Raw genomic sequence first — 24,809 nt, 5'->3', positions numbered from 1 at the left:
AAGTTTTGGATATTTTTTCATAACCCAACCCTGATCTGTAGTTCTCCACAACTTTGTCCCTGATCTGTTTGGAGAGCTCCTTGGTCTTCATGGTGCCGCTTGCTTGGTGGTGCCCCTTGCTTAGTGGTGTTGCAGACTCTGGGGCAACACGTGTATATACACAAGATCATGTGACACTTAGATCTCACACAGGTGGACAATATTTAACAAATTATGTGACTTCTGAAGATAATTGGTTTCACCAGATCTTATTTAGGGGCTTCATAGCAAAGGGGGTGAATACATATGCACGCACCCCTGAACAGTAAAAAAAATAAAAATAATAATAATATATAATATAATATAATATTTTTATTCACCAATTTGACTATTTTGTGTATGTCCATTACATGAAATCCAAATAAAAATCATTTTATATTACAGGTTGTAATGCAACAAAATAGGAAAAACTCCAAGTGGGATGAATACTTTTGCAAGGCACTGTAGCATGATGCTGCCATCACCATGATCAAGGTAGGGATGGTGTTAGACGGGCGATGAGCTGTTCTTGTTCTTACCCAGACATAGTGCTTTGCATTCATTGCGCTTTGTCCCATCAGACCACAGAATTGTTTTCCTTCTCGCTGTCTTTCGCCTTTTTGCAAATGTGTTGGTTCCCTTCCCCAGATCTGTCCCTCAACACAATTGTGTCTTGAAGCTCTACGGATAATTCCTTTGAATTCATTCATGGCTTGGTTTTTGCTCTGACATACACTGTCAATGGTGGGACCTTATATAGACAGGTGTGTTTCTTTCTACATCATGTCCAAACAATTGAATTGGCCACAGATGGACTCCAATCAAGTTGCAGTGACATCTCAAAGATGATCCAAGGGAATTGGATGCACCTGAAATCAATATGGAGTGTCAAAGCAAAGGCATTTGAATACTTATGTAAATGAGATATTTCTGTTTTCACGTTGTCATTGTTGGTTATTGTGTGTAGATGGGTGAGAAAAATATCCGTTTAATCCATTCTGAATTCAGGCTGTAACACAACAAAATGTGCAATAAGTCAAGGGGTATGATGAATACTTCCCAACCCTCAGCTTCTCTCACCCAATCTATCTCTGTAGACCACACTCCTTTGGTTTCCATGTACCCTATATTTTCCAACTATGCTGTGATGCTTTACATGGAATTTTAACCTTTCTAATCACACAGTATCCAAGACGGTAATTTAACCCTTAGACTATAATTAAAAACATTTTTTTAAAATATATTATAGAATAGTATAGAGTACAGTATATACATACGAGATGAGTAATGCAAGATTTGTAAACATTATTTATTGACTAGTGTTCCATTTAAGTGGCCAGTGAGTTCAAGTCCAAGTCTGTGTATATAGGCAGCAACCTCTAATGCCCTGCAGAAATCTAATTAACATAATAAACAAAAATTGATATCGAAATCCGTCTGTTTAAGATATATATCTCTATCTACAAGCCACCGCATCTGCAGATATCGCCCTTCTGTTTCTGCGGTGAAATGTGGCACAGCTAGAGCGGTGTTTGTCAGACCCGAAAATCAGTCTTCTCACAAAAACATCTGTGGCGTCCAAACCGTTTGGTCTAAAGGAAGCACTTTTAAGTTTGTGGAAATGTGGAATTAATTTAGGAGAATTTAACACGTTTGATCTGGTTAAAGATAATACAAAGCAAAAAATATTTGTTTGTTTGTACCATCAGACTTGAAATGGAAAGAGAAAAGCCATAATGTATTATTCCAGCCCAGACACCATTTCGATTTTGGCCACTAGATGGCAGCAATGTGCAAAGTTTTAGACTGATCCAACCTTTGTATATCTCTTCAAAATGTTGTATCAAGACGGCCCAAATGTGCCTAATTGGTTTATTGATACATGTTCAAGTTCATAATTGTGCACGATCCTCAAACAATAGCATGGTATTCTTTCACTGAAATAGCTATTGAAAATTGGACAGTGCAGTTAGATGAACAAGAATTTAAGATTTCTGCCCATATCAGATAAATCAAATCAAATCAAATCAAATTTTATTTGTCACATACACATGGTTAGCAGATGTTAATGCGAGTGTAGCGAAATGCTTGTGCTTCTAGTTCCGACAATGCAGTGATAACCAACAAGTAATCTAACTAACAATTCTAAAACTACTGTCTTATACACAGTGTAAGGGGATAAAGAATATGTACATAAGGATATATGAGTGAGTGATGGTACAGAGCAGCATACAGTAGATGGTATCGAGTACAGTATATACATATGAGATGAGTATGTAGACAAAGTAAACAAAGTGGCATAGTTAAAGTGGCTAGTGATACATGTATTACATAAGGATGCAGTCGATGATGTAGAGTACAGTATATACGTATGCATATGAGATGAATAATGTAGGGTAAGTAGCATTATATAAGGTAGCATTGTTTAAAGTGGCTAGTGATATATTTACATCATTTCCCATCAATTCCCATTATTAAAGTGGCTGGAGTTGGGTCAGTGTCAATGACAGTGTGTTGGCAGCAGCCACTCAATGGTGGCTGTTTAACAGTCTGATAGCCTTGAGATAGAAGCTGTTTTCAGTCTCTCAGTCCCAGCTTTGATGCACCTGTACTGACCTCGCCTTCTGGATGATAGCGGGGTGAACAGGCAGTGGTTCGGGTGGTTGATGTCCTTGATGATCTTTATGGCCTTCCTGTAACATCGGGTGGTGTAGGTGTCCTGGAGGGCAGGTAGTTTGCCCCTGGTGATGCGTTGTGCAGACCTCACTACCCTCTGGAGAGCCTTACGGTTGAGGGCGGAGCAGTTGCCGTACCAGGCGGTGATACAGCCCGCCAGGATGCTCTCGATTGTGCATCTGTAGAAGTTCGTGAGTGCTTTTGGTGACAAGCCGAATTTCTTCAGCCTCCTGAGGTTGAAGAGGCGCTGCTGCGCCTTCTTCACGACGCTGTCAGTGTGAGTGGACCAATTCAGTTTGTCTGTGATGTGTATGCCGAGGAACTTAAAACTTGCTACCCTCTCCACTACTGTTCCATCGATGTGGATAGGGGTGTTCCCTCTGCTGTTTCCTGAAGTCCACAATCATCTCCTTAGTTTTGTTGACGTTGAGTGTGAGGTTATTTTCCTGACACCACACTCCGAGGGCCCTCACCTCCTCCCTGTAGGCCGTCTCGTCGTTGTTGGTAATCAAGCCTACCACTGTTGTGTCGTCCGCAAACTTGATGATTGAGTTGGAGGCGTGCGTGGCCACGCAGTCGTGGGTGAACAGGGAGTACAGGAGAGGGCTCAGAACGCACCCTTGTGGGGCCCCCGTGTTGAGGATCAGCGGGGAGGAGATGTTGTTGCCTACCCTCACCACCTGGGGGCGGCCCGTCAGGAAGTCCAGTACCCAGTTGCACAGGGCGGGGTCGAGACCCAGGGTCTCGAGCTTGATGACGAGCTTGGAGGGTACTATGGTGTTGAATGCCGAGCTGTAGTCGATGAACAGCATTCTCACATAGGTATTCCTCTTGATATGTTTATGTCCTGGGAAATGCTCTTGTTACTTACAACCTCATGCTAATCACATTAGCCTACGTTAGATAATGTGGGTGGGGATTTCCATATGTTAGCTTAGACAGGGCTTAGACTCTTGAGGGTTAATTCAGAACATTACCACTGTATCTGAAGCTGATCCTTTAACAGAAGCAAAACATCACTGCTGGTTAATTCAGAACATTACCACTGTACCTGAAGCTGATCCTTTATCAGAGGCAAAACAACACTGCTGGTTAATTCAGAACATTAACTCTGTATCAGAAGCTGATCCTTTAACAGAGGCAAAACAACACTGCTGGTTAATTCAGAACATTACCACTGTATCTGAAGCTGATCCTTTAACAGAAGCAAAACAACACTGCTGGTTAATTCAGAACATTACCACTGTACCTGAAGCTGATCCTTTATCAGAGGCAAAACAACACTGCTGGTTAATTCAGAACATTAACTCTGTATCAGAAGCTGATCCTTTAACAGAAGCAAAACAACACCACTGGTTAATTATAATTGTAAAAAAATTGCAACGAAGGGACAATGTTTATGTTTCACCTGGCCAGGGTCTCCAGCAGTGAAAGCTTGATAGAATGCTGCCTTCATTTAGACAGCTTCTGGTGGGTGTACATCAGTAACAGATAGGGTTCAGCTAAGTTGTCCAATTAAGTAGCCAGCTGTTATGGCAATGCCAATATGGGAAATGCCATTTTTGTCTGCCTTTCTTTAGAAATTCGATAAGGCCTCAAGACGTGGCAGGGTAGTGCAAGGAAGAATAGTCAACAGCAGACTGTCAACCGTGTTTACTTTTCTTTATTTATGTTATTTTTCCCACAATGCATTCAGAGTAATAATACCCCATGGCTAGACTGCGGCATCCAAGCCTGCATGTTAAATGATTAATTCATTGTAATATATCCTGGAAGCACTCAGTTGCATTTGAAACACAGGTGTTTTGCTGAGAGTGATTGCCCATATGTGAACCTGGTATCTTATATATACAGTACGTTCGGAAAGTATTCAGACCCCTTCTCTTTTTTCCAAATGTTGTTACATTACAGCCTTTTTCCCTCATCTGTCTACACACAATACCCCATAATGAGAAAGCGAAACAGGTTTATAGACATTTTTTGCAAATTCATAAAAAAACAAAACCACATATAACTTATTTACATAAGTATTCATACACTATGCTATGAGGCTCTAAATTGAGCTCAGGTGCATCCTGTTTCCATTGATCACCCTTGTTTCTACAATTTGATTGCAGTCACCCTGTGGTCAATTCAATTGATTGGACATGATTTGGAAAAGGCACACACCTGTCTATATAAGGTCCCACAGTTGATAGTGCATGTCAGAGCAAAAACCAAGCCATGAGGTCAAAGGAACTGTCCGTAGGGCTCCGAGACAGGATTGGGTCGAGGCACAGCTCTGCGGAAGGGTGCCAAAAGAAGTATACAGCATTGAAGGTCCCCAAGAACTTAGTGGCCTCCATCATTCTTAACTGGAAGAAGGTGGCAACCACCAAGACTCTTCCTAGAGCTGGCCTCCTGGCCTAACTGAGCAATCGGGGGAGAAGGGCCTTGGTCAGGGAGGTGACCAAGAACTCGATGGTCACTCTGACAGAGCTCCAGAGATCCTCTGTGGAGATAGGCTAATCTCCAGAAAGACAACCATCTCTGCAGCACTCCACCAATCAGGACTTTATGGTAGAGTGGCCAGGCAGAAGCCACTCCTCAGTAAAAGGAACATGAAAGCTCGCTTGGAGTACCAAAGGCAACTAAAGCCTCTCCGACAAAATGTTCTGGTTTGATGAAATCAAGAGTGAACTCTTTGGCCTGAATAACAAGTCTATGTCTAGAGGAAACCTGGCACCATTCCTACGGTGAAGCATGGTGGTGGCAGCATCATCCTGTGGGGATGTTTATCAGCGGCAGGGACTGGGAGACTAGTCAGGATCAAGGGAAAGATGAACGGCGCAAAGCAAAGTACAGACAGATTCTTCATGAAAACCTTCTCCAGAACGCTCAGGACCTCAGATTGGGGGCGAAGGTTCAACTTCCAACAGGAGGACGACCCTAAGCACACAGTCAAGACAACGCAGAGGTGGATTTGGGTCAAGTCTCTGAATGTCCTTGAGTGGCCCAGCCAGAGCTCGGACTTGAATCCGATCGAACATCTCTGGAGAGATCTGAGAATAGCGGTGCAGCGACGCTCCCCATCCAATCTGACAGTGCTTGAGAAGAATGGGAGAACTCCCAAATACAGGTGTGCCAAGCTTGTAGCATCATACCCAAGAAGACTCAAGGCTGTAATCACTGCCAAAGGTGATTCAATAAAGTACTGAGTAAAGGTTCTGAATACTTACAGTAATGTACATTTCAGTTAAGAACAAATTCTTGTTTTCAATGACGGCCTAGGATTAGTGGGTTAACTGCCTGTCCAGGGGCAGAACGACAGATTTGTACCTTGTCAGCTCGGGGATTTGAACATGCAACCTTCCAGTTACTAGTCCAACACTCTAACCACTAGGCTACCATTGCAAACAGGAGTGGGGAGATTGAATCAATTGACTGATTTCCTTATATGAATCAATGTGAAATCAACCCCCCAAATGTGCCATGTCATTGGATTTACAGTAGGTTAAAAGTTCGGATATAGGGATATAATGACTAAATATCCCTACGTTGATTACTTTTTCCAATCAGTTTTTGGTTTCGCTGTACCATTAACAACTTCTGTATCCTGTGAAAAACAAATGTTGATTTTATTTGATATAGTGTGTGTTTACCAGAGACAGTAATGTAACCTTTTGTTTAGACATGTAGCTAGCTAGCTAAACATTTAACCATAATCCCAACTCATAACATTACTACCCTGCATGAATTTACAGGTAGCTAAAGCTAACCAACTAGGTTCAATGTTAGCTAGCTAGCTAACATTCGGCTATAAATATCAATGCAAATGGCTCTGAGATACGAATGTTTCTACACAGATCATACACGTAACATTAGCTAGCGAGCAAGGTTGACGTGCCCAGGACTTGACCCATAGATGTTTTTTGACAGGAGTTTCATCTCACAAATCAAGCGCTAACCGGTGTGTGTGTGTTTATCAAGGGGTGTATGAGCGCGGGTCTTATAGATGGTCTTGATGTATTGTTACGCCCAGTAACCAATCACGTGATAGCATAGCGAAGCACGTTTCTCCTCCAAGCATCCAAATCTGTCATTAATTTTCCCTGTGACAGACAACTACCTTCCCTCTTCCCAAAGTCTACACTGGTTATTTAATCCTCCCATTTTCTCAATTCCATCTAAACATATGTTGGGTTTTGTCAAAGACTACATAATTGTGTTAACTTTTTTTTCAACCCTTTGGTCCCTGAATGGTTTGGAATTTGTCATTGTCCACTCATATCTACACAACGAGAGGCCCCAGAAACTCATGGCAGGAATTCAATTCAATAGGACCCAGTGTGTGTGTCCCCAAATGAGAGCCCTGGCAAAAGAAGTGTGTACTATAAAGGAATAAAGGTGTCAACACGTTTTGTTCTAGAAACATCTACCAGAGGTTAGTGGTACAGCACCAAAATCAATATGTGATTTGATTTGGCCATGTGAAAATGCTAATCCTACCTAAACATTTGATTTCAGTGCTTGCACAGCTCAGGAGTAAATACGGTTGCATATTTCTGTGTTTCAAAGGATTTCTGAAACAATCAATCCACCAAAACGTCAGCCTTCTTGTGCACTACCAAGAGCAAAGCCAAGTTTTAACCTGTTGAGTGTAGGGGCAGTATTTTGATGTTTGGATGAAAAAAGTACCCAAATGAAACTGCCTATTTCTCAGGCCCAGAATCTAGAATAAGCACATACTTGTCAGATTAGGATAGAAAACACTCTAAAGTTTCCAAAACGGTCAAAATATTGTCTGTGAGTATAACAGAACTGATATTGCAGGCGAAAACCTGAAGAAAATCCAACAAGGAAGTGCCTAAGAGAAACGAATCTCCCTGTTCCATTGCATGTCTTCCCTCCATTTAAAGGGATATCAACCAGATTCCTTTCTCTATGGCTTCCACATGGTGTGAACAGTCTTTAGACATAGTTTCAGGCTTTTATTCTGAAAAATGAGCGAGAATGATCACATCGCGTCAGTGGATGGCTGGGTGCCAGCAGAGTTTTGCATAAGCAACAGCTTGGAGCAGACATTTTCTCTCTCTACATTTACATTACATTTACATTACATTTACATTTAAGTCATTTAGCAGACGCTCTTATCCAGAGCGACTTACAAATTGGTGCTTTCACCTTATGACATCCAGTGGAACAGCCACTTTACAATAGTGCATCTAGGTCTTTTAAGGGGGAGGTTGAGAAGGATTACTTTATCCTATCCTAGGTATTCCTTAAAGAGGTGGGGTTTCAGGTGTCTCCGGAAGGTGGTGATTGACTCCGCTGTCCTGGCGTCGTGAGGGAGTTTGTTCCACCATTGGGGGGCCAGAGCAGCGAACAGTTTTGACTGGGCTGAGCGGGAACTGTACTTCCTCAGTCGTAGGGAGGCGAGCAGGCCAGAGGTGGATGAACGCAGTGCCCTTGTTTGGGTGTAGGGCCTGATCAGAGCCTGGAGGTACTGAGGTGCCGTTCCCCTCACAGCTCCGTAGGCAAGCACCATGGTCTTGTAGCGGATGCGAGCTTCAACTGGAAGCCAGTGGAGAGAGCGGAGGAGCGGGGTGACGTGAGAGAACTTGGGAAGGTTGAACACCAGACGGGCTGTGGCGTTCTGGATGAGTTGTAGGGGTTTAATGGCACAGGCAGGGAGCCCAGCCAACAGCGAGTTGCAGTAATCCAGACGGGAGATGACAAGTGCCTGGATTAGGACCTGCGCCGCTTCCTGTGTGAGGCAGGGTCGTACTCTGCGGATGTTGTAGAGCATGAACCTACAGGAACGGGCCACCGCCTTGATGTTATTTGAGAACGACAGGGTGTTGTCCAGGATCACGCCAAGGTTCTTAGCGCTCTGGGAGGAGGACACAATGGAGTTGTCAACCGTGATGGCGAGATCATGGAACGGGCAGTCCTTCCCGGGAGGAAGAGCAGCTCCGTCTTGCCGAGGTTCAGCTTGAGGTGATGATCCGTCATCCACACTGATATGTCTGCCAGACATGCAGAGATGCGATTCGCCACCTGGTCGTCAGAAGGGGGAAAGGAGAAGATTAATTGTGTGTCGTCTGCATAGCAATGATAGGAGAGACCATGTGAGGTTATGACAGAGCCAAGTGACTTGGTGTATAGCGAGAATAGGAGAGGGCCTAGAACAGAGCCCTGGGGGACACCAGTGGTGAGAGCACGTGGTGAGGAGACGGATTCTCGCCACGCCACCTGGTAGGAGCGACCTGTCAGGTAGGACGCAATCCAAGCGTGGGCCGCGCCGGAGATGCCCAACTCAGAGAGGGTGGAGAGGAGGATCTGATGGTTCACAGTATCGAAGGCAGCCGATAGGTCTAGAAGGATGAGAGCAGAGGAGAGAGAGTTAGCTTTAGCAGTGCGGAGCGGAGTTTTGGAGAGAAAAGAAAGAAGGGATACTGGTCTGTAGTTGTTGACATCGGAGGGATCGAGTGTAGGTTTTTTCAGAAGGGGTGCAACTCTCGCTCTCTTGAAGACGGGAGGGACGTAGCCAGCGGTCAGGGATGAGTTGATGAGCGAGGTGAGGTAAGGGAGAAGGTCACCGGAGATGGTCTGGAGAAGAGAGGAGGGGATAGGGTCAAGCGGGCAGGTTGTTGGGCGGCCGGCCGTCACAAGACGCGAGATGTCATCTGGAGAGAGAGGGGAGAAAGAGGTCAGAGCACAGTGTAGGGCAGTGTGAGCAGAACCAGCGGTGTCGTTTGACTTAGCAAACGAGGATCGGATGTCGTCGACCTTCTTTTCAAAATGGTTGACGAAGTCATCTGCAGAGAGGGGAGGAGGGGGAGGGGGATTCAAGAGGGAGGAGAAGGTGGCAAAGAGCTTCCTAGGGTTAGAGGCAGATGCTTGGAATTTAGAGTGGTAGAAAGTGGCTTTAGCAGCAGAGACAGAGGAGGAAAATGTAGAGAGGAGGGAGTGAAAGGATGCCAGGTCCGCAGGGAGGCGAGTTTTCCTCCATTTCCGCTCGGCTGCCCGGAGCCCTGTTCTGTGAGCTCGCAATGAGTCGTCGAGCCACGGAGCGGGGGGGAGGACCGAGCCGGCCTGGAGGATAGGGGACATAGAGAGTCAAAGGATGCAGAAAGGGAGGAGAGGAGGGTTGAGGAGGCAGAATCAGGAGATAGGTTGGAGAAGGTTTGAGCAGAGGGAAGAGATGATAGGATGGAAGAGGAGAGAGTAGCGGGGGAGAGAGAGCGAAGGTTGGGACGGCGCGATACCAACCGAGTAGGGGCAGTGTGGGAAGTGTTGGATGAGAGCGAGAGGGAAAAGGATACAAGGTAGTGGTCGGAGACTTGGAGGGAGTTGCAATGAGGTTATTGGAGGAACAGCATCTAGTAATGATGAGGTCGAGCGTATTGCCTGCCTTGTGAGTAGGGGGAAGGTGAGAGGGTGAGGTCAAAAGAGGAGAGGAGTGGAAAGAAGGAGGCAGAGAGGAATGAGTCAAGGTAGACGTGGGGAGGTTAAAGTCGCCCAGAACTGTGAGAGGTGAGCCGTCCTCAGGAAAGGAGCTTATCAAGGCATCAAGCTCATTGATGAACTCTCCGAGGGAACCTGGAGGGCGATAAATGATAAGGATGTTAAGCTTGAAAGGGCTGGTAACTGTGACAGCATGGAATTCAAAGGAGGCGATAGACAGATGGGTAAGGGGAGAAAGAGAGAATGACCACTTGGGAGAGATGAGGATCCCGGTGCCACCACCCCGCTGACCAGAAGCTCTCGGAGTGTGCGAGAACACGTGGGCGGACGAAGAGAGAGCAGTAGGAGTAGCGGTGTTGTCTGTGGTGATCCATGTTTCCGTCAGAGCCAAGAAGTCGAGGGACTGGAGGGAGGCATAGGCTGAGATGAACTCTGCCTTGTTGGCCGCAGATCGGCAGTTCCAGAGGCTACCGGAGACCTGGAACTCCACGTGGGTCGTGCGCGCTGGGACCACCAGATTAGGGTGGCCGCGGCCATGCGGTGTGGAGCGTTTGTATGGTCTGTGCAGAGAGGAGAGAACAGGGATAGACAGACACATAGTTGACAGGCTAGAGAAGAGGCTACGCTAATGCAGAGGAGATTGGAATGACAAGTGGACTACACGTCTCGAATGTTCAGAAAGTTAAGCTTACGTAGCAAGAATCTAATTGACTAAAATGATTAAAATGATACAGTACTGCTGAGGTAGGCTAGCTGCATTGTTGACACTACCCTAATCAAGTCGTTCCGTTGAGTGTGAAGTTTCTACAATGCTGCTTTTCGGGGGCTAGCTGGCTAGCTAGCAGTGTTGGTTACGTTACGTTGCGTTAGGAGAACGACAATAGCTGGCTAGCTAACCTACAAAATCGCTCTAGACTACACAATTATCTTTGAAACAAAGGCGGCTATGTAGCTAGCTATGTAGCTCTCTCTCGCCTATTGAAAAAGCTACGGTCCGGTTGAAATATTATCGATTATTTATTGTAAAAACAACCTGAAGATTGATTATAAAAATCGTTTGACATGTTTCTATGAACTTTACGGATACTATTTGGAATTTTCGTCTGCCCGTCATGACCTGCACAAGCCTGTGGATTTTTGAACAAAACACCCCAACCAAATGGAGGTTTTGGGATATAAAAATTATCTTTATCGAACAAAAGGAACATTTATTGTGTAACTGGGAGTCTCGTGAGTGCAAACATCCGAAGATCATCAAAGGTAAGCGATTAATTTTTTTGCTTCTCTGACTTTCTTGACCAATCTACTTTGCTGCTAGCTGTTTGTAATGTTTTGTCTACTAAGAGAGATCTCCTAACATAAATGCTTGGATAGCTTTTGCTCAAAAGCTTTTTTGAAATCTGACGTGCCAGGTGGATTAACAACAAGCTAAGGTGTGTTTTGCTATATTGCACTTGTGATTTCATGAAAATTAAATATTTTCAGTAATTTAATTTGAATTTGGCGCTCTGCAATTCAGCGGATGTTGACGAAAATTATCCCACTAACGGGATGGGTGCGCCAAGAAGTTTAAGCTACAAGGGCAGTTGGTATTACCATGCATTTATTTTAACTGCACTGAAAATACTGTAGGTTGTTCTGTTCAAGACTTGGAAATTGTCCAAATTTTTATTTTAATTCCAAACCATGTTAGCAGCCCAAATGTTAACCAGCAGTGTTGTTTTGCCTCTGTTAAAAGACCAGCTTCCGATACAGCGTTAAAACCTCTTAGGGCTCTTGCGAATTTTCGCAGCTTTTTGTTAAAATCGCGCAACATTTCAGCGCCCTGCTACTCATGCCAGGAATATAGTATATGCATATGATTAGTATGTGTGTATAGAAAACACTCAGACGTTTCTAAAACTGGTTAAATCACGGCTGTGACTATAACAGAACATGCGTTTCATCGAAAAGTGCAGGAAAATCTGATCACTGAAAATGGGAAAATATATCCATGCGCCACTTCAACCAATTGTTAAAAGTGACCCACATTAAATGGGGCCGAGGTTGCAATACCTACAGCTTCCACACGATGTCAACATTCTTGTCATTTGTCTCGGATTTGTTTCTTGGTCAAACCGAAACAAGGCAGCCGATTACTTCCGGTCTCCGACAGGATGTTTTGGTTGAGAAATATCCGGACATGATTTCAAGACGTGGAGCTATAGAATATACATCGCCCCGTGATCATTTTGATAGATTATTAACGTTTACTAATACCTAAAGTTGCATTACAAAAGTATTTCGAAGTGTTTTGTGAAAGTTTATCGTCAACTTTTTTAATTTTTAAAAATGACGTTGCGTTATCAAACTCCGTTTTTTCCTTGATTACACAGTCTTCATAGATCGATATCTAGGCTATATATGGACCGATTTAATCGGAAAAAAAAGACCCAAATAAATGTTTATGGGACATCTAGGAGTGCCAAGAAAGAAGCTCGTCAAAGGTAATGAATGTTTTATAATTTATTTCTGCGTTTTGGGTAGCGCCGGCTACCGCAAAATCTGTCGTGTTAGGTGACGTTGCAGTATTTTGGGGGTACATGCTATCAGATAATAGCTTCTCATGCTTTCGCCGAAAAGTATTTTACAAATCTGACTTGGTGGATAGATTCACAACGAGTGTAGCTTTAATTCACTACCTTGAATGTGTATTTTAATGAAAGTTTAATGAAAGTTTGAGTTTTATCAAAAACTATAGGTGGCGCTCTGAAATTCCGCTGAGTGATGTTCCTGCATGGGAACAGTATTCTGCGTCATCCTTATTACCGAGACAGTTGTTGCTCAATATGTGCTAATGTGACTAGAAATATTGTAAACAATAGCCAATTTTCCGGGACATAGACATGTATATATGGGCAGAAAGCTTAAATTCTATTACAGCTATTACAGTGAAATAATACCATGCTATTGTTTGAGGTGTACAACAATGGAACACTGGTTTGGCAACTGGTTTGATACATGTACCTCTGAAGGTAAATAATGTACATCAATTCAGTAATCTTGCTCTGATTTGTCATCCTGAGTGTCCCAAAGATAAAAATGTAGTGTAATTTTGTTTGAAAAAAATTATCTATTTTTCTATTAAAATGTAGGAATTGGGTTCTACAGTTTGACCCCACTGTTGTCTCTGGCTCCCAACCCATCCCACCCTCCCATCTAGATGTGTGAAGGTTAGTGTATTTTCTGTAGGGAATTTATTGATCCATCATGCACCACCCTGCATACCACTGCTGGCTTACTTCTGAAGCTAAGCAGGGTTGGTCCTGGTCAGTCCCTGGATGGAAGACCAGATGCTGCTGGAGGTGGTGTTGGAGGGCCAGTGGGAGGCACTCTTTCCTCTAGTCTAAAAAGTATCCCCATGCCCCAGGGCAGTGATTGGGGACACTGTCCATACTTCCGGGTTGGAGCGAGCGGTCGCGAGCGGTCGCATTCGCACTTCGGTCCGCAGGTAGTATACATTTCATTACATTTCACTATAGCACAACGGTTTGATTTGTCTAATCTTAGCAATTTCTTCTTAGCTAGCTACATAGCCGTCTCTGTATCAAAGATAATTGCGTAATTATCGTATTTCGTCGTCCTAACGTAGTCTACACTGCTATCTGCCCAGCAGCTAGCCAGCTAGCCAGCTAGCTAACGTCCACCGTCTACCGAATAGCAGCACTGTAAAAACTATTACACTCAACTGAACGACTTGATTAGTGTAGTGTTAGCTAGCTACATAGTTGTCTTTGCTGTCTTCGTATCCAAGATAATTGTGTAGTTTAGAGTGTGTAGTCTTAGAGTGATTATCTTAATTTACCGAGGTTAGCTAGCCAGCTATTTGTCGTCCTTAACGTAGGAGACACTGCTAGCTAGCCAACAGCTGCCAACGTCCACCGAATAGAACTTCCTCACTCAACAACCCGGTCGCATTCCGCTTCGCTCCACAGGTAGTATCACATTTTCATTTCATTTCATTACAGTACAACGGTTTGATTTGTTTGATCGTAGCTAGCTACATAGCTAGCTACATAGCCGTCTTTGTATCAAAGATAATTGTGTAGTCTAGAGCGATTTTCTAGGTTAGCTAGCTAGTTATTGTCGTTCTTTTAGCAAGCGTAACGTAATCAACACTGCTAGCTAGCCAGCTGGCCCCCGAATAGCAGCACTGTAGAAACTATCACACTCAACGGAGCGACTTGATTAGTGTAGTGTCAACAACGCAGCCACTGCCAGCTAGCCTACAAAGTCAACAACGCAGCCACTGCCAGCTAGCCTACTTCAGCAGTACTGTATCATTTTAATCATTTTAGTCAATAAGATTCTTGCTACGTAAGCTTAACTTTCTGAACATTCGAGACGTGTAGTCCACTTGTCATTCAATCTCCTTTGCATTAGCGTAGCCTCTTCTGTAGCCTGTCAACTATGTGTCTGTCTATCCCTGTTCTCTCCTCTCTGCACAGACCATACAAACGCTCCACACCGCGTGGCCGCGGCCACCTAATCTGGTGGTCCCAGCGCGCACGACCCACGTGGAGTTCCAGGTCTCCGGTAGCCTCTGGAACTGCCGATCTGCGGCCAACAAGGCAGAGTTCATCTCAGCCTATGCCTCCCTCCAGTCCCTCGACTTCTTGGCACTGACGGAAACATGGATCACCACAGATAACACTGCTACTCCTACTGCTCTCTCTTCGTCCGCCCACGTGTTCTCGCACACCCGAGAGCTTCTGGTCAGCGGGGTGGTGGCACCGGGATCCTCATCTCTCCCAAGTGGTCATTCTCTCTTTCTCCCCTTACCCATCTATCTATCGCCTCCTTTGAATTCCATGCTGTCACAGTTACCAGCCCTTTCAAGCTTAACATCCTTATCATTTATCGCCCTCCAGGTTCCCTCGGAGAGTTCATCAATGAGCTTGATGCCTTGATAAGCTCCTTTCCTGAGGACGGCTCACCTCTCACAGTTCTGGGCGACTTTAACCTCCCCACGTCTACCTTTGACTCATTCCTCTCTGCCTCCTTCTTTCCCTCCTCTCCTCTTTTGACCTCACCCTCTCACCTTCCCCCCTACTCACAAGGCAGGCAATACGCTCGACCTCATCTTTACTAGATGCTGTTCTTCCACTAACCTCATTGCAACTCCCCTCCAAGTCTCCGACCACTACCTTGTATCCTTTTCCCTCTCGCTCTCATCCAACACTTCCCACACTGCCCCTACTCGGATGGTATCGCGCCGTCCCAACCTTCGCTCTCTCTCCCCCGCTACTCTCTCCTCTTCCATCCTATCATCTCTTCCCTCTGCTCAAACCTTCTCCAACCTATCTCCTGATTCTGCCTCCTCAACCCTCCTCTCCTCCCTTTCTGCATCCTTTGACTCTCTATGTCCCCTATCCTCCAGGCCGGCTCGGTCCTCCCCTCCCGCTCCGTGGCTCAACGACTCATTGCGAGCTCACAGAACAGGGCTCCGGGCAGCCGAGCGGAAATGGAGGAAAACTCGCCTCCCTGCGGACCTGGCATCCTTTCACTCCCTCCTCTCTACATTTTCCTCTTCTGTCTCTGCTGCTAAAGCCACTTTCTACCACTCTAAATTCCAAGCATCTGCCTCTAACCCTAGGAAGCTCTTTGCCACCTTCTCCTCCCTCCTGAATCCTCCTCCCCCTCCTCCCTCTCTGCAGATGACCGTCAACCATTTTGAAAAGAAGGTCGACGACATCCGATCCTCGTTTGCTAAGTCAAACGACACCGCTGGTTCTGCTCACACTGCCCTACCCTGTGCTCTGACCTCTTTCTCCCCTCTCTCTCCAGATGAAATCTCGCGTCTTGTGACGGCCGGCCGCCCAACAACCTGCCCGCTTGACCCTATCCCCTCCTCTCTTCTCCAGACCATTTCCGGAGACCTTCTCCCTTACCTCACCTCGCTCATCAACTCATCCCTGACCGCTGGCTACGTCCCTTCCGTCTTCAAGAGAGCGAGAGTTGCACCCCTTCTGAAAAAACCTACACTCGATCCCTCCGATGTCAACAACTACAGACCAGTATCCCTTCTTTCTTTTCTCTCCAAAACTCTTGAACGTGCCGTCCTTGGCCAGCTCTCCCGCTATCTCTCTCAGAATTACCTTCTTGATCCAAATCAGTCAGGTTTCAAGACTAGTCATTCAACTGAGACTGCTCTTCTCTGTATCACGGAGGCGCTCCGCACTGCTAAAGCTAACTCTCTCTCCTCTGCTCTCATCGGCTGCCTTCGATACTGTGAACCATCAGATCCTCCTCTCCACCCTCTCCGAGTTGGCCATCTCCGGCGCGGCCCACGCTTGGATTGCGTCCTACCTGACAGGTCGCTCCTACCAGGTGGCGTGGCGAGAATCTGTCTCCTCACCACGCGCTCTCACCACTGGCGTCCCCCAGGGCTCTGTTCTAGGCCCTCTCCTATTCTCGCTATACACCAAGTCACTTGGCTCTGTCATAACCTCACATGGTCTCTCCTATCATTGCTATGCAGACGACACACAATTAATCTTCTCCTTTCCCCCTTCTGATGACCAGGTGGCGAATCGCATCTCTGCATGTCTGGCAGACATATCAGTGTGGATGACGGATCACCACCTCAAGCTGAACCTCGGCAAGACGGAGCTGCTCTTCCTCCCAGGGAAGGACTGCCCGTTCCATGATCTCGCCATCACGGTTGACAACTCCATTGTGTCCTCCTCCCAGAGCGCTAAGAACCTTGGCGTGATCCTGGACAACACCCTGTCGTTCTCAACTAACATCAAGGCGGTGGCCCGTTCCTGTAGGTTCATGCTCTACAACATCCGCAGAGTACGACCCTGCCTCACACAGGAAGCGGCGCAGGTCCTAATCCAGGCACTTGTCATCTCCCGTCTGGATTACTGCAACTCGCTGTTGGCTGGGCTCCCTGCCTGTGCCATTAAACCCCTACAACTCATCCAGAACGCCGCAGCCCGTCTGGTGTTCAACCTTCCCAAGTTCTCTCACGTCACCCCGCTCCTCCGCTCCCTCCACTGGCTTCCAGTTGAAGCTCGCATCCGCTACAAGACCATGGTGCTTGCCTACGGAGCTGTGAGGGAACGGCACCTCAGTACCTCCAGGCTCTGATCAGGCCCTACACCCAAACAAGGGCACTGCGTTCATCCACCTCTGGCCTGCTCGTCTCCCTACCACTGAGGAAGTACAGTTCCCGCTCAGCCCAGTCAAAACTGTTCGCTGCTCTGGCCCCCCAATGGTGGAACAAACTCCCTCACGACGCCAGGACAGCGGAGTCAATCACCACCTTCCGGAGACACCTGAAACCCCACCTCCTTAAGGAATACCTAGGATAGGATAAAGTAATCCTTCTCACCCCCTTAAAAGATTTAGATGCACTATTGTAAAGTGGCTGTTCCACTGGATGTCATAAGGTGAATGCACCAATTTGTAAGTCGCTCTGGATAAGAGCGTCTGCTAAATGACTTAAATGTAAATGTAGGGTGCTGTCTTTCAGATGGGATGTTAAACGGGTGTCCTGACTCTCTGAGGTCATTAAAGATCCCATGGCACTTATCGTAAGAGTAGGGGTGTTAACCCCAGTGTCCTTGCTAAATTCCTAATCTGTCCCTCAAACCATCCCGGTCACCTAATAATCCCCAGTTTACAATTGGCTCGTTCATCTCCCTCCTCTCCCCTGTAACTATTCCCGAAGTTGTTGCTGTAAATGAGAATGTGTTCTTAGTCAACTTACCTGGTAAAATAACGGATAAATAAAAATGACATTCCTCGGAGTTTGTGAAGTTAAATGTTTTATTACCATAGCATTTTTGTATGTTCTCTATAGTTATGTACTTGAAAATGTATAAATTGACCAATTTGGCACATTTGGGCAAACTCCTGGCACGCTTGATACAAAACATTGTGTAGTGATGTAAATATTCAATGGATTAGTCTGAAACTGTGCACACACACTGCTGCCATTATGTGGACAACATCTAAATTACACCTAGGATCCTATCTCAACGTATGGCCTTTCTCTTTCATTTCAAAGATGATGGGGGAAAAAAATAGAAAACAAATGTTTTTTTGTTTGTATTATCTTTTACCATATCTAATGTGTTATATTCTCCTACATTAATTTCACATTTCCGAAAACTTCAAAGTGTTTCCTTTCAAATGGTACCAAGAATATGCATATCCTTGCTTCAGGTCCTGAGCTACAGGCAGTTAGATTTGGGTATGTCATTTTTGGCAAAAATGGAAAAAAAAGTGTCCGATCCTTATTAATGTTCTGAATTAAATCTGTAATATGTAGCTTTTTGGGCGACCTGACAAAATCCACATAGAAATGTGAAATATAGATCTGTCACTCTCATTGAAAGCAAGTCTAAGAAGTGTTCTATTGTGCGTTATTTCTATGCTTCCCGTTCTTAAGTTTAGTTTTTGCGTCTTATACTTTTGGTTTTGTACACCAGCTTTAAACAGCTGAAAATACAATATTTTTGGTCATGGAAAATATATTTCACAGTAGAATAAGATGCTACAATGAGTCTCTCTCTACACTATACTTGCTTGTTTTGTCACATTAACTATTTTAATTTTTTTGCAACCAGGAAATGTTATTCTGATACAGCATTAATGTTCTGAATTAACCTGCATAAATTGGTGTTAAAGAAGCTACACATAGGATTTTATCCCAATTTTGCATTGTAATTTTCTGGAAATCGCTGTCAAATATATATTTTAATTACTAAAAAAATATTCATTTTTACAGCTGTTTGAATCAGAATCTGGTGGTCTTCTGGTTTTGGTCGACCTGCTGCCGCTCCGGAGAAATCAATAATCACAACACTGGCAGGTAAGTAATAGTGTGATCTAGAAGAAAAAGAAACGCACACCTATTAAGACGAGGTGCTGGCTAGCGGAGTAGAAACAACTGTTGTTTGTATGCTGTTCTTTGTATGACATTTTAATATTAGATTATTAACCAATGATATTAGGCCACTCTTGGCCATGATTACAGACACCTGTGTCTTTTGACACTATATAGACAAGTCATCCCGCAGTGTTTGTGATTATACCCTGATGAAGACAGCTTGGCTGAAACGTTGGTATTACATTTTTGCATCTGAGCTCCTAGAGTGTGCGGCTCTCTTTTATTTTCAAGTAATACTGTGAAACACTATCATTCCACTGTTAGAGGCAGATATATTATGGACATATTCTGAAATGACAACAAATCCGATGTGTTGTACCTTTAATGCGTTTTGGTTGTTGGTGTCCACATGGGAACAAAGTAGCTGCAGACGAAATCTATAAACTCTGAAACTCCCAGCTGTTTGTCCCCTTTCTAACAGTCATCCATCGATTTTTCTGAGTTAATGCTGATGCTAAGAGACCAACCAAGTCCTCTTGTCTTGTGGACGTCCTTGTCCAAAGCTGTTATGTTGGAAGGTTTGGGATTTTTCACGAGTTCCCATAGACGACTTGCTAGAGGCCCGGCGAGGAAACTACAACCATTCTATGTGAGATAATTACATGAAGCAATGGGACATAAATTACCGGAGGCGGGGAAGACAAAATCCATCAGTCAGGCTCCTCCCATGGGCTCATCACTGTTGATTTTCCTCTCTTCTCCCCGGACCACTCTGAGGGGGGGGGGGGGCAGGACATCGATTCACCCCACAGTGAGGGGGCAGAAGTAAAAAACATGCAGGGGTCACCCAAGTCTGACGCCTTCCCAAGACACCAGGGGCCTCATTTATCAATATATCTCAAATACTACTTACAAATGGAATTTACAATGTTCGTGTGCATAGAAATAGTGTGATTTGTCAACAACATAAATACCAATTGTTCTCAGCCTCAGTGCTCGTGCACGACCTCGGCTACAGTATTTGCACTTCAAAACACCCTTAATTAACCATATATGGTCAAAATCATCCCTTTAAAGCCTGTGGGGAATATACAACGTAGTACCATGACAACGGAACAACCAAAAAAAGATGCTAGTGTCAGGTTGAGGTAAAATAAAAAAAATAAAAAAACATAGCTACAAAGAGAAGACCATTAGAACAATTAAAGTTGCTTTAGCAGAGGCAAATATACTTCAAATGAGCAACACTCACCAATAAGTCATCCATCTTCAACAGCTTCCTTCTGTAGGTGTATAGGTCACATTGCTGTTTTTTATTTTTTATGTAACCTTTATTTAACCAGGTAAGCCAGTTGAGAACAAGTTCTCATTTACAACTGCAACCTGGCCAAGATAAAGCAAAGCAGTGTGACACAAACAACAACACGGAGTTACACATGAAATAAACAAACATACAGTCAATAACACAATAGAAAAAAAGTATATATAGAGTGTCTGCAAATTAGGTAAGATAAGGAAATAAATAGGAAATCGTTGCGAAATAATGACAATTTAGCAATTAAGTGATAGATGTGCAGAAGATGAATGTGCAAGTAGAGTTACTGGGGTGCAAAGGAGCAAAAATAAATAACAGTATGGGGATGAGGTAGTTGGATGGGATATTTACAGATGGGCTATGTACAGGTGCAGTGATCTGTGAGCTGCTCTGACAGCTGATGCTCAAAGTTAGTGACGGAGATATGAGTCTCCAGCTTCAGTGATTTTTGCAATTCCTTCCAGTCATTGGCAGCAGAGAACTGGAAGGAAAGGCAGCCAAAGAGGAATTGGCTTTGGGGGTGACCAGTGAAATATACCTGCTGGAGCGCCTGCTACGGGTGGGTGCTGCTATGGTGACCAGTGAGCTGAGATAAGGCAGAGCTTTACCTAGCAAAGATTTATAGATGACCTGGAGCCAGTGGGTTTGGTGACGAATATGAAGCGAGGGCCAGCCAACGAGAGCATGCAGGTTGCAGTGGTGGGTAGTATATGGGGCTTTGGTGACAAAATGGATGGCACTGTGATAGACTGCATCCAATTTGTTGAGTAGAGTGAAGGAGGCTATTTTGTAAATGACATCGCCAAAGTCAAGGATCGGCAGGATGGTCAGTTTTACGAGGTTATGTTTGGCAGCATGAGTGAAGGATGCTTTGTTGTGAAATAGGATGCCGAGTCTAGATTTAATTTTGGATTGCAGATGCTTAATGTGAGTCTGAAAGGAGAGTTTACAGTCTAACCAGACACCTAGGTATTTGTAGTTGTCCACATATTCTAAGTCAGAACCGTCCAGAGTAGTGATGCTGGACGGGCGGGCAGGTGCGGGCAGTGATTGGTTGAATAGCATGCATTTGGTTTTACTTGCGTTTAAGAACAGTTGGAGGCCACGGAAGGAGTGTTGTGTGGCATTGAAGCTCGTGTGGAGGTTAGTTAACACAGTGCCCAAAGAAGGGCCAGAAGTATACAGAATGGTGTCGTCTGCATAGAGGTGGAGCAGAGAATCACCAGCAGCAAGAGCTACATCATTGATATACATAGAGAAAAGAGTCAGCCCGAGAATTGAACCCTGTGGCACCCCCATAGAGACTGCCAGAGGTCCGGACAACAGGCCCTCCGATTTGACACACTGAACTCTGTCTGAGAAGTAGTTCCAGATTCTTCAGCTCTTTCAGAACATCAGCTATCTGGATTTGGGTGAAGGAGAAATGGGGAGGCTTGAGCAAGATGCTGTGTGTGGGGTGTGCAGGGCTGTTGACCTGGGTAGGGGTGTAGAAAAATGCTTATTGAAATTCTGAATTATTGTGGATTTATTGGTGGTGACAGTGTTTCCTAGCCTCAGTGCAGTGGGCAGCTGGGAGGAGGTGCTCTTATTCTCCATGGACTTTACAGTGTCCCAGAACATTTTGGAGTTTGTGCTGCAGGATGCAAATTTCTGTTTGAAAAAATTAGCCTTTGCTTTCCTAACTGCCTGTGTATATTGGTTGCTAACTTCAATAAAAATTGCATATCTCGGGGGCTATTCGATTGCATCAAAGCTGGGACCGAGAGACTGAAAAACAGCTTCTATCTCAAGGCCATCAGACTGTTAAACAGCCACCACTAACATTGAGTGGCTGCTGCCAACACACTGACTCAACTCCAGCCACTTTAATAATGGGAATTGATGTGAATTGATGTGAAATATATCACTAGCCACTTTAAACAATGCTACTTAATATAATGTTTACATACCCTACATTATTTATCTCATATGTATATGTATATACTGTACTCTATATCATCTACTGCATCTTTATGTAATACATGTATCACTAGCCACTTTAAACTATGCCACTTTGTTTACATACCCATCTCATATGTATATACTGTACTCGATACCATCTACTGCATCTTGCCTATGCCGCTCTATACCATCACTCATTCATATATCTTTATGTACATATTCTTTATCACTTTACACTTGTGTGTATAAGGTAGTAGTTTTGGAATTGTTAGCTAGATTACTCGTTGATTATTACTGCATTGTCGGAACTAGAAGCACAAGCATTTCGCTACACTCGCATTAACATCTGCTAACCATGTGTATGTGACAAATCACATTGGATTTGATTTGATTTGCCGTATGCCACAGGATGTTTTTGTGCTGGTCAAGGGCAGTCAGGTCTGGAATGAACCAAGGGCTATATCTGTTCCTGTTTCTACATTTTTTGAATGGGGCATGCTTATTTAAGATTGTGAGGAAATCACTTTTAAAGAATAACCAGGCAACTTCTACTGTCGGAATGAGGTCAATATCCTTCCAGGGGACCCAGGCCAGGTCGATTAGAAAGCTTGCTGAAGTGCTTTGACAGTGATGAGGGGTGGTCGTTTGACCACAGACCCATTACAGACGCAAGCAACTCACTTAAAAAGTCAGCAAACTCTCCCTGTGGTCCACGATCAGTCTCCACCTTAAATCACTTTCAGGAGAAAACAACAAGGCAAAAAGACATACAGTCCAGCTATTCATACCAGGATTAATTTTGTAAGTGTTTTTTTGTTGTTGTTATTTATTATTATTTTTTGTTATGTCAGTGATTGCTGAGATCCTGGTTGAAGACAGCAGAGGTGTATTTGGAGTGCAGGTTGGTTAGGATGATTTTGAGTTGTACCTGGTACATTCATTAATAATTTGTGTGAGATTGAGGGCATCTAACTTTGATTGTAGGGTGTTAAGCATGTCCCAGTTTAGGTAACCTAACAGCACAAGCTCTGAAGATATATGGGGGGGCAATGAATTCACATATGGTGTCCAGGGCACAGCTGGGGGAAGAAGGTGGTCTACAGCAAAAGCGGGAACTTGTTTCTGGAAAAGTAGAAGCTCAAATAAATTGTTTGGGCACAGACCTGGATACTAAGACAGAACTCTGAAGTGTATCTGCAGTAGATTGCAACTCTGCCCCCTTCGGCAGTTCTATTTTGTCGGAAAATGTTATAGTTAGGGATGGAAATTTCAGGGTTTTTGGTGGCCTTCCTAAGCCAGGCTAGGACAACCTGGTTGGCAGAGTGTGCTAAAGAAGTGAATTAAACTAATTTAGGGAGGAGGCTTCTAATGTTAACATACATGAAACCAAGGCTTTTATTGGTTACAGAAGTCAACAAATGAGAGCGCCTGGGGAATTGGAGTGGAGCTAGGCACTGCAGGGCCTGAATGAACCTCTACATCACCAGAGGAGCAGAGGAGGAGTAGGAGTTGGATAAGGGTACGGCTAAGGGCTGTAAGAACTGGTCGTCTAGTTCGTTCGGAACAGAGAGTTAAAGGAGCAGGTTTCTGGGCGCGGTAGAATAGATTCAATGTATACTGTACAGAACAAGGTATGGTAGGATGTGAAAACAGTGGAGGTAAACCTAGGTACTGAGTGATGATGAGAGTATTGTCTCTACAGACATCAATTAAACCAGGTGAGGTCACAGCATGTGTGGGAGGTGTTCTGCAGAAGGAACGAGTTGTGCGTTCCACCTGGCCACATTGCCACCACATTCAGCAGTGTCTTTTGCACCTATCACCTGCACATTAAGAGGGGAAGCCTTCTCTGTTTACATAGTTGAAATTGTTTTGGGATAGTGCTTTAATGGCGATGTGGATGCCGTCTATTGGTCCATTTGTATTTGGGAACCCATTGATGGCAAAGAAACCCCTCTTGACTTCAACCTGTTGTGCGATTGTGTATGGAAATTGTATGTTATTGTTCGTTTTGCTGATGATTGCATCCAAAGCATTGGCTCATCGAGGGATGTGAGATGCCGATCAACAAGCTCCTGAAAATTGCCCGTTGCCAAAAACCAGAGGCTGGATAGCACTTTGATGTGCACTGGAATGGCATGTTTTGCCTTTTTAAAGAGGGTCTTAAATCCTAGCAAAAATACCCCAAAATTGTTTTGGAGACACGGTATCTTATGAGACAATCTGTACTTTCTGGAGAAAAGGTCAAGATCTGGAGCAAGATCAGCCATCTCTCATTCCATTTCCCATTATCTAAGTCTTTTATAGTATTTTCACAATAGTTTCACTTTCACATGTGCTTCTAATTTAACAAATGACTGTAATTCATATTAATTATTATCAGAAGAAATGATATGGTCAAATTATAAAGCATGTCAAGCAAGATATGTTGCATGGATTCACAATGGAAATACAAAGAAATAAAAATATCCTTGAATTGTTACTCTCACAATTTCACACATTTTCAACATCTATTTTCCCCTTTCTATG

The sequence above is a fragment of the Oncorhynchus nerka genome, linkage group LG20, assembly GCF_034236695.1.
Source record: "Oncorhynchus nerka isolate Pitt River linkage group LG20, Oner_Uvic_2.0, whole genome shotgun sequence".
Taxonomy (NCBI): domain Eukaryota; kingdom Metazoa; phylum Chordata; class Actinopteri; order Salmoniformes; family Salmonidae; genus Oncorhynchus; species Oncorhynchus nerka.
This window is presented reverse-complemented; position numbering follows the sequence as displayed.